This window comes from Cynocephalus volans, chromosome 5, assembly GCF_027409185.1.
Source record: "Cynocephalus volans isolate mCynVol1 chromosome 5, mCynVol1.pri, whole genome shotgun sequence".
NCBI classification, from domain to species: Eukaryota; Metazoa; Chordata; class Mammalia; order Dermoptera; family Cynocephalidae; genus Cynocephalus; species Cynocephalus volans.
This window is the reverse complement of record NC_084464.1, coordinates 156625983-156635540: the sequence shown is the minus strand read 5'-3', so window position 1 is coordinate 156635540 and position 9558 is coordinate 156625983.

Below are 9558 nucleotides of genomic sequence, written 5' to 3'. Positions count from 1 at the left end.
ATAGTAACATCATTTGATTTTCCACTGGCTGGGTGCACCCCTCCCCCAGGCCTGGCCAGTCACCTCAGAGTCATCTTCAGCTGCGGGCATCCGCCCCAACCTGAGGAGCCACAGGAGAGATGCCTGCTTGCCGCTGCCAGTGTCCAGCTGGGGAACGCAAGTCTGCAGCAACCGTGGCTGTCCCTGCCATCGCTTGGGAAGAGCCTGGCTGAGAAATCACCTCTCCAAGAAGAAAGCAAAGCTAAGAGAAAAAAGAGGAAGTTGAGTCCTGATCACACTTTTGAGTTCTTTGATTTAGCTGTGCCTAAGCTAGATCTATCAACAGATTTTCCAGTTAAATGATCCAATAAATTCCATTTCTGCATCAGGCAACATAACTTGGGATTTTATCACTTGCTACAGAAAGAATCTAAATCCTAAACCAAACAAGGAGAGGCCAGAGAACAGTAACCAGAGTGGTACAGACATTGGGAAACAACAGCCCCTGAAGAGCAGCAGCAGAAACCAGGGATGTTTATAAATAGGAAGAAGAGAAGAGAATCAAGGGACAACTCCAGAGCTGCCTGGAAACACCCCAAGGTGGGCTGAGTAATGCAGGAGCAGGATGGGTCTGGGTGCCCCGAGCGCAGGGCCAGGGCCCTCGAATGAAAGTCACAGGGAGCTAAAGTGTTTCTTAGTACACAAACATTCTCAGAATTAGGGCTGGTTTGGTGGAGACAAGGCACAGGGAATACCATTTTCATGGATGCTCTAAGCGAGAAAGAGGTTGGCCAGTGAAACTTTACTCAAAGAATGCAGAGCACATGAGTCTTCACTTTGTATAAATCATAGATCCCCTGTTTAGTGTCATTCATAACTCAATATGTAGCCCATACCCTGATGTCAAGAAATCCCTCTAAAACCTTTTCTTTTGACCCTCTGGACATTACAATGCCATCCCTGGAACATACCTGTGGCAGCCTAAGTCCAGGGAAAGAGAAACAAAGCCAAAGTCAATTTAAACACTGAAGACTGTTTAAACACACATCAGACCTCCACCAAAGGACAGCTCAGTGGCAGAAGCGAGGAAGGTGGCTCAGTCTTTTAGCAACCAACACACACCTCCATTCCCAGCCGCAGCCCTCACCCCAGAGAGGCAGAACAGGTGAGGATGTCAGACAGCTCCCCGGTGGCCGAGCTTCCTCCTGACTCCCTGTAATGCTGGAGAGCAGGTGTCACGCAGTCCTTCCTCTCACAGTGACCAATTCACAAATGGAGAGTTTAAAAGATTTGGCTGAAACTTGAATTTAAATTTTGAATCCCATGCAAGTGTTCCATTTTCTAGAACATATAGCTAATTGAGAAACACCCCAAATGCCCCTAAATCTCAGCTGTCATCAAGACCCTATCCCAAGGTCAAGACAAAGAACAGGAATTCTCAGAAGTCATGAAATGACCCAGAGCAGGTTCTTATGGGTTTTTATTTTTAGCCATTTAAAGTCTCCCTGCTTTGCAAACCGCCCATGGGATTCCAGGGACCCGACTCACCTCCAGCCCCCGGGAACCTGTGCCCAGCATCTCCTTCTGACCTAGAAGCCTGCCAGACAGGTAACAAGAGCTGCTGGTGTCTGGTTCGTATATTGTAACTTTTCTCAATTCACACTCCAATACTGCACAGAGGAAAGAAAAAGCCATTCTTTTTCTAATATGTGTAACCAACAATAAACAGTGCTGTTCCTGGAAATGCTTAGTTAATGGTGTTAATCATAGTGTCATGGCTTTGGGCAAACATACGGTCCATTTTAAGTTCACATACGAAACAGGAAGAGACCCTGCCTATGAGGCTTTCAAACCATGCAGAGGACAAAGAGGTTGGAGAACCAGAGAAGGGCCACCACAGAAGCCAAGGGACAAAGGAGTTCTAAAAGAAGTCCCAGCTCAGTGTCAAATCCTTCACGACCACACAGTGAGAGGGCCCGAGGAGGACCACTGGATTTGGTGCTTAGAAGGTCACCAGCGGCCGGGGTGAGGGTGGCTCCGGGACGCGTGGCAAGTCTGAGGACTTAGAGGCTGATCACAGAAGACGCAGGACCAGAACACGTGGGTGTGCTTTGGTTGCAGAAGAGGGAGGTCCCCCAGCAGGAGACCCTCCAGAGACAGTGGTGCAGGAACCCCCGGGAGAGAGGGCCTGGAGAGGGGCTCTTGTGTTTAGGTTGCGTCACTGGGCAACCACGTGCGGAAGCTCGGGGGCAGGCAGCTCCCAAGAACAGCAGCCGTCTGTGCCTTTTGATAGCCGCAGGATTTGTCGAGCAGACGCTGGGGGCAGTTTCACAGAATATGCAAAGCAGGCAGACCCTAAACGGCTAAAACTATGCTTATGCTTACTGGGGTTATATTTAAATGATTGAATGTGTAAGAATTTGAGGTTGGAACCCATGAGCTTTAAGCTGATGGACCTAACTGGCTGTGAAGAAGGAAGCAACGTGGGAGCCAACACGCAGGGACCGTGTTTAACCTGCCTGTTTATATGACGCAGCAGGGGAGAAGCCAGACTGCTATGTGTCAAAGAAGGTAGCGCAGTTGCTCCCAAGGGAGGCTGGGCTGAGGGAAGTCTGTTGGGACAAAGAGTTGTAACTGATGGGAAGGAGTCGGAGTTGAGGGAAAGACTGAGACGTGAGAAGCAGGGGGAGTTTGGATGGAGCAGGAGCCCAGCTTATAGGGCAAGGAGAGCTGGCAGGTGTTGCGGGCCGGGGGCTGCCCCGGGGGCTGCTCTAAGACAGGATGTGTCTGGGCGTGTGCAACCTGCCCCGGAATCCAGCAAGGCCCGTCATACACGTGTCAGGCTCTAGGTCCACAGTCCATCTGGGGCCTCCACCTGGTCCCAAATAAGGAACGACAGCACCCGCCCCCATCACTGAGCCAGATTTGTATATAACTCTAAGCCCTCAAGCATTTACGTTTCATGAAGTTATCTTTCTAACTCTGAAATGATGGGGATAGAGAAGCTGGTTCTAAAATCACAGTCTCGTCAGGGATATTCACTGTCTCCTCCCACCAAAAAAGAAATCAGAGAGACAGGGTTTTTAGTCGATAGTTAAAGGGAGGTGTCTCCACTAACTTGAAAACAAGGAGAAAAGTCCACCCTTTGAAACGTTTATGTCAAGATCAGTCCAGAGCAGTGAGGGTAGAGACATGTAGGGTTGCCTTAAAAAGAAAACATGGTTCTCAGACCTTAAACCTGACTGTAATCTGGCCAGGCGTATTAATACAAAAAGGAAGGTTGATGAACCTGGAAGCAAGGAAAGGAGAACTGGCCAAGGTGATCGCTGACAGTGGCCACCCAGCTTTGTGTGGGGAGAGGGAGCCCGGGTTCATGACAGCCAATATTGCTGCCCACTCTCAAGTTCATCCACGGAGGAGGTGGTGCCCAGGCTCTCAGCCTGCTGCTCTGAAACAGCCGCCTTACCCCACAGGGTTCTGCATCCCGGCAGAGAGCCAGCCCAGGCCAATTCAATCAGAATCCTCGAGGGTAGGACTGGGCATCTATCTTTAAAAGCTCCCCCAGGTGATCTGACATGCAGCCAGCACTGAGAACCTCTGATCTAACCAATTCCCCAGCTCGGATGCCCTGCCCGCCTTCGCCTGTTTTCTCTCGGGTCTGCATCAGCTGATTAAATCAGTGGGCACTCTGCGCATTCGCCCAAAGCGTGCTCAGTGGGAAGCCTTCACCCAAACAGGTTCTTCTTTCGATGCGCTGGCTAAAACAGACCAGCAAGCCTGAGGGCCAGCCCCCGGGCCCTGGGAATTCACCTTGGCGAGCAATGTTGCTTCCAGAAGCCTCTTGGGTGAGAACACACTTGGCCATCACTTCACTGGCCAAGAAAACTTTGATGCTCCTGTGTTTCACAGAGCAGGCTAACAGCAAGAGAAACAAAGTGCCCATCAGCAGCGCGGCCAACACGAATGGCTGAGATCCGAGCTCTGCAGGAATGTAGCTACTGCCCTCCATGTTCCCTTAGAGCTTTGCTGGTTACCCCTGACAGAGGGACGCCTACTGGATGTCGCTCCGCACCATCTCCCGACAAGCCCCTGCTCGGCTCAGCTGTCCTCCCTGTCCCTTGAAGGCCTACGCCTGCACACCAGCACCCAGATCGAGAAGCGGGATCCTGCCAGCACCGAGAAGACCATCCCTGCCCCCACAAGAGCAACCGCTACCCTGACTGCTAACAGTGCAGAGTCGCTTTGCCCATTTTATACGTTCATGTAGAAATGGGATCTAACGGTATGTACTATGTCTGCTTTGACTCAACATTAGGTGTGTGAGATTCACCCTTACTGTTGTGTGTAGTTGTAAATTGTTTACTTTATTGCTGTATAAACTCCCATTACGGAATAAGCCAAATGTATTTATCCATTCTACGTTGATGAGTATTTGGCTAGTTTCCAGTTTAGAAATATTACACCTTGTGCTGTTATGCACATTGTAGTACACGTCTTTTGATGGACATATGTGCGCATTCCTGTAGGATATATACCTGAGAGGAAATGCTGGGCCAAAGGGCATGTGAATGTTCAACTTTGTAGATACTGCCAAATGGTTTTCTATGGTGATTACACCAATTTACCCTCCCATCTGCAGTGTATGAAAGTTCCATGTCCTTGTCAACATGTTTATTTCTTCATTGTTACCTTTTTGGTGGAGGTATACAGGGAATTCAAGGAGTTTTGCCATAGACCTTCAAGTTGTTCCTTTTCTTTTAGAGAGAGCTATAGAAAACAGCCAGTTCTCCCTGTGAATGTGGATGACAAGCAAGAGCCCAAATAGTTATTAGCAGCCTGTTGCTACCAAGTTAAAAAGAAAGAACTTGATTATATTATGAAGCTGCTAGATCGACTGCTCAATCCACTCAGGCTGGTTTGCTTTGGTTTTTCTGTTATTTGTACCTGAAAGCATCTTTAGCGTTATTTTCCTAAAACAATCCTATTTGGGCCTTACAACATCAGTGTGAAGATGACGGTTATAGGTTTCATTTTTCTGATGTAAAAACTGATCGGTAAAATTCAATCGTTCCCCCAAATCTGGGGAGTTAGCACAGGATAGAGTTGGGACTGAACCCCGGGATTCCAGATCCCCAGCCCACTGCTTTTCCACCTTTGCTTTCCTGGCAGGTGATACAACTGTCATCTCTCATTTTGTGAAAATAACTGTGAGTCCTTTGATCAGTGATGCCAAATTACACAGCTAATCTGCAAACAGCCACGCCAGCTAACGGAGGGACCAGCGTCCTTTGAAAACAGAGCATTAGCAGCTGTGCTCCTTGCCTCCCCTGTCATGAAGAAACTGTCAACCATGTGAAGTGAGTCCCCAGTCCTCCAGGGAAAAAAGGACTCACGCATTTTAGTCATAAATCACCAATAAGGAAACGAAGATGGTGAGAAGAGCAGGAGCAAAAATTATAGTAGCAAGTTCACTTTCCAGCTAGACAGATGCAGGAGTTGTAACTACAGCCTCCTGACTTAGAAACCCAAGAGTATTTCACCCAGTTTTATAAGGTACAATCCATTGATATAAAAACTCAGTGGAGCAGTTGAAGATAGCACAGTGACCTAGAACATCTCCTCGCTATAAAAGTCCTTCTGGATTTAGCCTAACTGCTCAGGCTGCACAAAGTATCATAAATCACTGTGCAATCAACTTGTTCCCATGGCAAGGGGGCACAATTCACTTCTGGCCCCTTCCAACCATGGTGACTCTGTCCTCAAGATTGCACTCAACCAGCGAAGTTTCTTCTGGAGCAAAGATTCAGACACTTGCTGTAGGACATGCAGCTAAACTGCTCGTGTCCTCCCTGCTTAAAACCCTCCGGTAGCTTCACACTGCTGTGCTAATGCAATCCATGTTCCTTAGTCTGGCCTCAAGGCTCTACACACCTGTCCCTGTCTATTACTGTGACACAATGCTCCAGACTCACTGGTCTGTCCCTTGAACACACCACGTTTCTATGGCCTCAGGGACTTCATACTTCTCTTACCTCTTCTGGAACTTTCCTTCCCCGCTCATTGTCTAGTGGGCTCTCCATTCTTCATTTCTCAGACAAATGTCACCTTCTCAAACAGCCTTCCCTGACCACCTTCTCTAAAGTAGCACCCTGTCACTCTGTCATGTCACTGGTTATTATCTTCCTAGCACTCATCACAACATGGGATCACTGGTTTATTATCTGTAAGCCCCATGGCAGCGGGGACCCTGTCTGTCTCGCTCACCACTGCATTCCCCACACCTAGAACAACTGCAGGAATGTAGGAGATGCTCAGTAACTATTAGTTTAATAAATAGGTAAATGAATAAAGACAATCCCGTTGTAGACTGACCAGTGGTGTGGCTCTGTTCTCTACTACCTGCATTGAGATCATTTCACTGTTCATTAGCTCCTTTTCCAAAGAAATGTTCCCAGGAAAGTAAAACACAGAGAAGCGAAAACAAAAACAAAAATAAAAACAAAAAAACAGAGTCGGGGGTGGAAATTAGTAGGACAGGAGATTGGAAGTACTCTTATTTCAAAAACATGATTTGAAACTATGTGTGGATTCTTTTACCACACTGTCAGGCCTCCCGGGAGGCTGCATTGGGTAGATTGGGAAGCTCATCCAAATTATCTTGGGATCACATTTTTTTTTTTTTTTTTTTTGTCTTTTTTGTGTCTGGTAAGGGGATCGCAACCCTTGGCTTGGCGTCGCCCGCACCCTGCTCAGCCAGTGAGCGCACCGGCCATTCCTATATAGGATCCGAACCCGCGGCCCGAGCGCTGCTGGGCTCCCAGCGCCGCACTCTCCCGAGTGAGCCACGGGGTCGGCCCCATATATATATATTTTTTTGAATGGGCTTTTGCACTCAGTAACCACGACCATGGTCATGATATATTGCAGAGTAGCCCCTGCGAGGCCATCAGCTTTTGAAAAGGTTTGATAAGTCTAATACATCTACTTCTGAGCATGCAGGGTGGGTCTTCCAAAAATGATCACCACTTCCGAGGTCGCGTGGGCACAATACACTTGCCATTCTTAGCGCAAAGTGAGCAAATCGCTGTTAGAATCCTCAACTTTCAGACACCTTGTTCAAGCTTCCCATTCTACAGATGAGGGAGCCTGGGGTGCAGAGTTAGGTAACCTCCTCAGGTCACAGGGCTAGTTTCCGAGTCTCCCTTCCTTACACCAATACACGGAGGTCATCTCCAGCCACAGGCAATGGACACACCTTGCCCTCAGCACAGCACAGCACAGCACAGAGCAAGGAGCGGGCGCCCTGCCGCAAGGGTCTGCAGGGCCACAGCTCTCGCCTTGGCCACAGGAGGAGCAGACAGCAATGAGCACCAACAAGCCCACAGCAACAGCTCCGGGGCTCGGGGCTGCGGGCTGGGGGAGGGGTCGTCCGTGGCTCCCGCAGCACCTTCACCGTGGCGCCCCTCGGGCCGAGACCCCCGCCCGCAGCCCTGGGCGGCGCCCCGACCTCGGACACTCCCCCCGAGGCCCAGGTGCCCGGGTCCGTCACAGCAGAGGCCCAGGCCCCCCGTGCCGGGAGCTCGAGGGGCTCAGCCGGCCTGAGCGGACACGGCGGGCGGCGGGCGCAGGGACGGAGGGCGGGGGAACCGCGGCGGGGAGCGAGGGGGCCCGCGGGTCCCTTTCCCGGGATGCGGGGCCCTCGGCTCCGGCGTCCGGGGGTGGGAGCCGGCCCTTCACCCCGGCTGCTGGGACGCGCCGTCCCCGGGGCCCGCGCCGCGCCTACCTGTAGCAGCGGTCATCCCTGCACGGCGCGAGGTCCTCCCGCAGCTCGCGGTACGCCTCCTGCAGCCGCTTGCACAGGCGCTTGAGCTCGCTGCAGAGCGGGGGCTCGAAGGCAGGGTACTCGGCGGCCATGCCCGCGCCGTGCACGCCGCACACGCCGCCCTCCGCTCCCGCGCCCGCGCCCGGCGTCGCCCCCTCCCGCCGCCCCGCCCCTCGTGCGGCTTCCTTCGCCCCCTCTCTCCTCCCAGCTCCGGGGATCGGGGCCGCCGGCGCGCAGGGCGGGACGGAGGAGGAGGAGGAGCAGGGGCGGGGGAGGAGGGAGGGTGAGGGAAGGGAGGAGGGAGGGGAGGGGAGGAGGAGCGGGGACGTGGGAGGAGGGAGGGAGAGGGAAGGGAGGAGGGAGGGGAGGGGAGGAGGAGCGGGGACGTGGGAGGAGGGAGGGAGAGGGAAGGGAGGAGGGAGGGGAGGGGAGGAGGAGCGGGGGCGGGGGGAGGGAGGGAGAGGGAAGGGAGGAGGGAGGGGAGGAGGAGCAGGGGCGGGGGGGAGGGAGGGAGACGGAAGGGAGGAGGGAGGGGAGGAGGAGCAGGGGCGGGGGAGGAGGGAGGGGACGGCCGCTGGCGCGTGGGGACAGGCAGCAGAGGGGTAAGCCCAACACAAGGTCATCCGCCGCCCACGACAAAACTACTTAGTGCCGCCCTTACCAGTGCCCGTGTGGAAGGGAAGAAGCTGGAGGCGGGAAGGAAAATGGGGCTTGAGAGACGACCGGGAGCCCTTGCTGGGAAGGTCAAAGGCTGGAGCAGGGCGCCGCGTTCAGCACCGTGGCCAGCTCCCGTGGACGCCTTTTGGCTTCCTGGGTTGCATTTGGCCTAATGTAAAAACATTTCAAACTAAGCCCATTCCTGTTATGTCATAAAAAATATTTTTTAATGATAAAGGAGTGTGTCTAAGTGAGGTGCGTCTTCCCACACGTACCACAGCCACCAAGAAAAGTCTGAGCAAAGGAGTTTCCCATCCTCTACAAAGCTCAACACGACAGTGCGAAGTAAAAATTCACAAATTAACATGTCTCCTATGGACTTCTTTATGAGAGTGATGTGATCTCTTGTGAATTTCTTCAATAATAAGTGGAGAAACAGTTGTTCCAGATGGTGTTGGTGCATTTCCATCTGAATCCAGGATAGGTTTCCATGCCAGAATGATCTTGAATGCATTGGGGAGGCTCTTGCAAATATGCATTTTGGGGAACCAACTTGTCCAATTGAAAAAATTACAAAATATGGATTCCAGGGATCTGTATTTCTAAAATCTCTCTGAGTCTGATGATCACTCAGGTTTAGATACTCTCAGAACTCCCATGTTTCCTGCTACATGTTACCTATGTCCTAACTTTTCCCACTCTTCCTTGCTCTTTATTTTTATCATCACACTTTATTTTCCCCCTCCCCTTGCACTTTGGAACAACTTTTTGTCTGCCAGCCAAGCTCTCCTGTCAGGCCTTCCAAAACTTTCCATAACTTTTCGCCATCCTGCACTGTGCACAGTTAGGTTTTAGCCTTAATTCATTAATGAGAGCATTTGTATTTTGTCATTTTAGGATGATGAAAAATGTAGCTTATAATTGGTAATACCCCAAATACAGTGCATGAGGAGGCATGCTAAGAAGAGCTCCTTCAGAAAACGCACATGCAGATTTGTTTTCTGTGATGAGGTAAAGATTGTGAGTCCATCATGTGCCTTATTTCAAATATTTTATGTTTGGCTATAGAGCTTATCATTAGGGGGAATATTAACCAACCT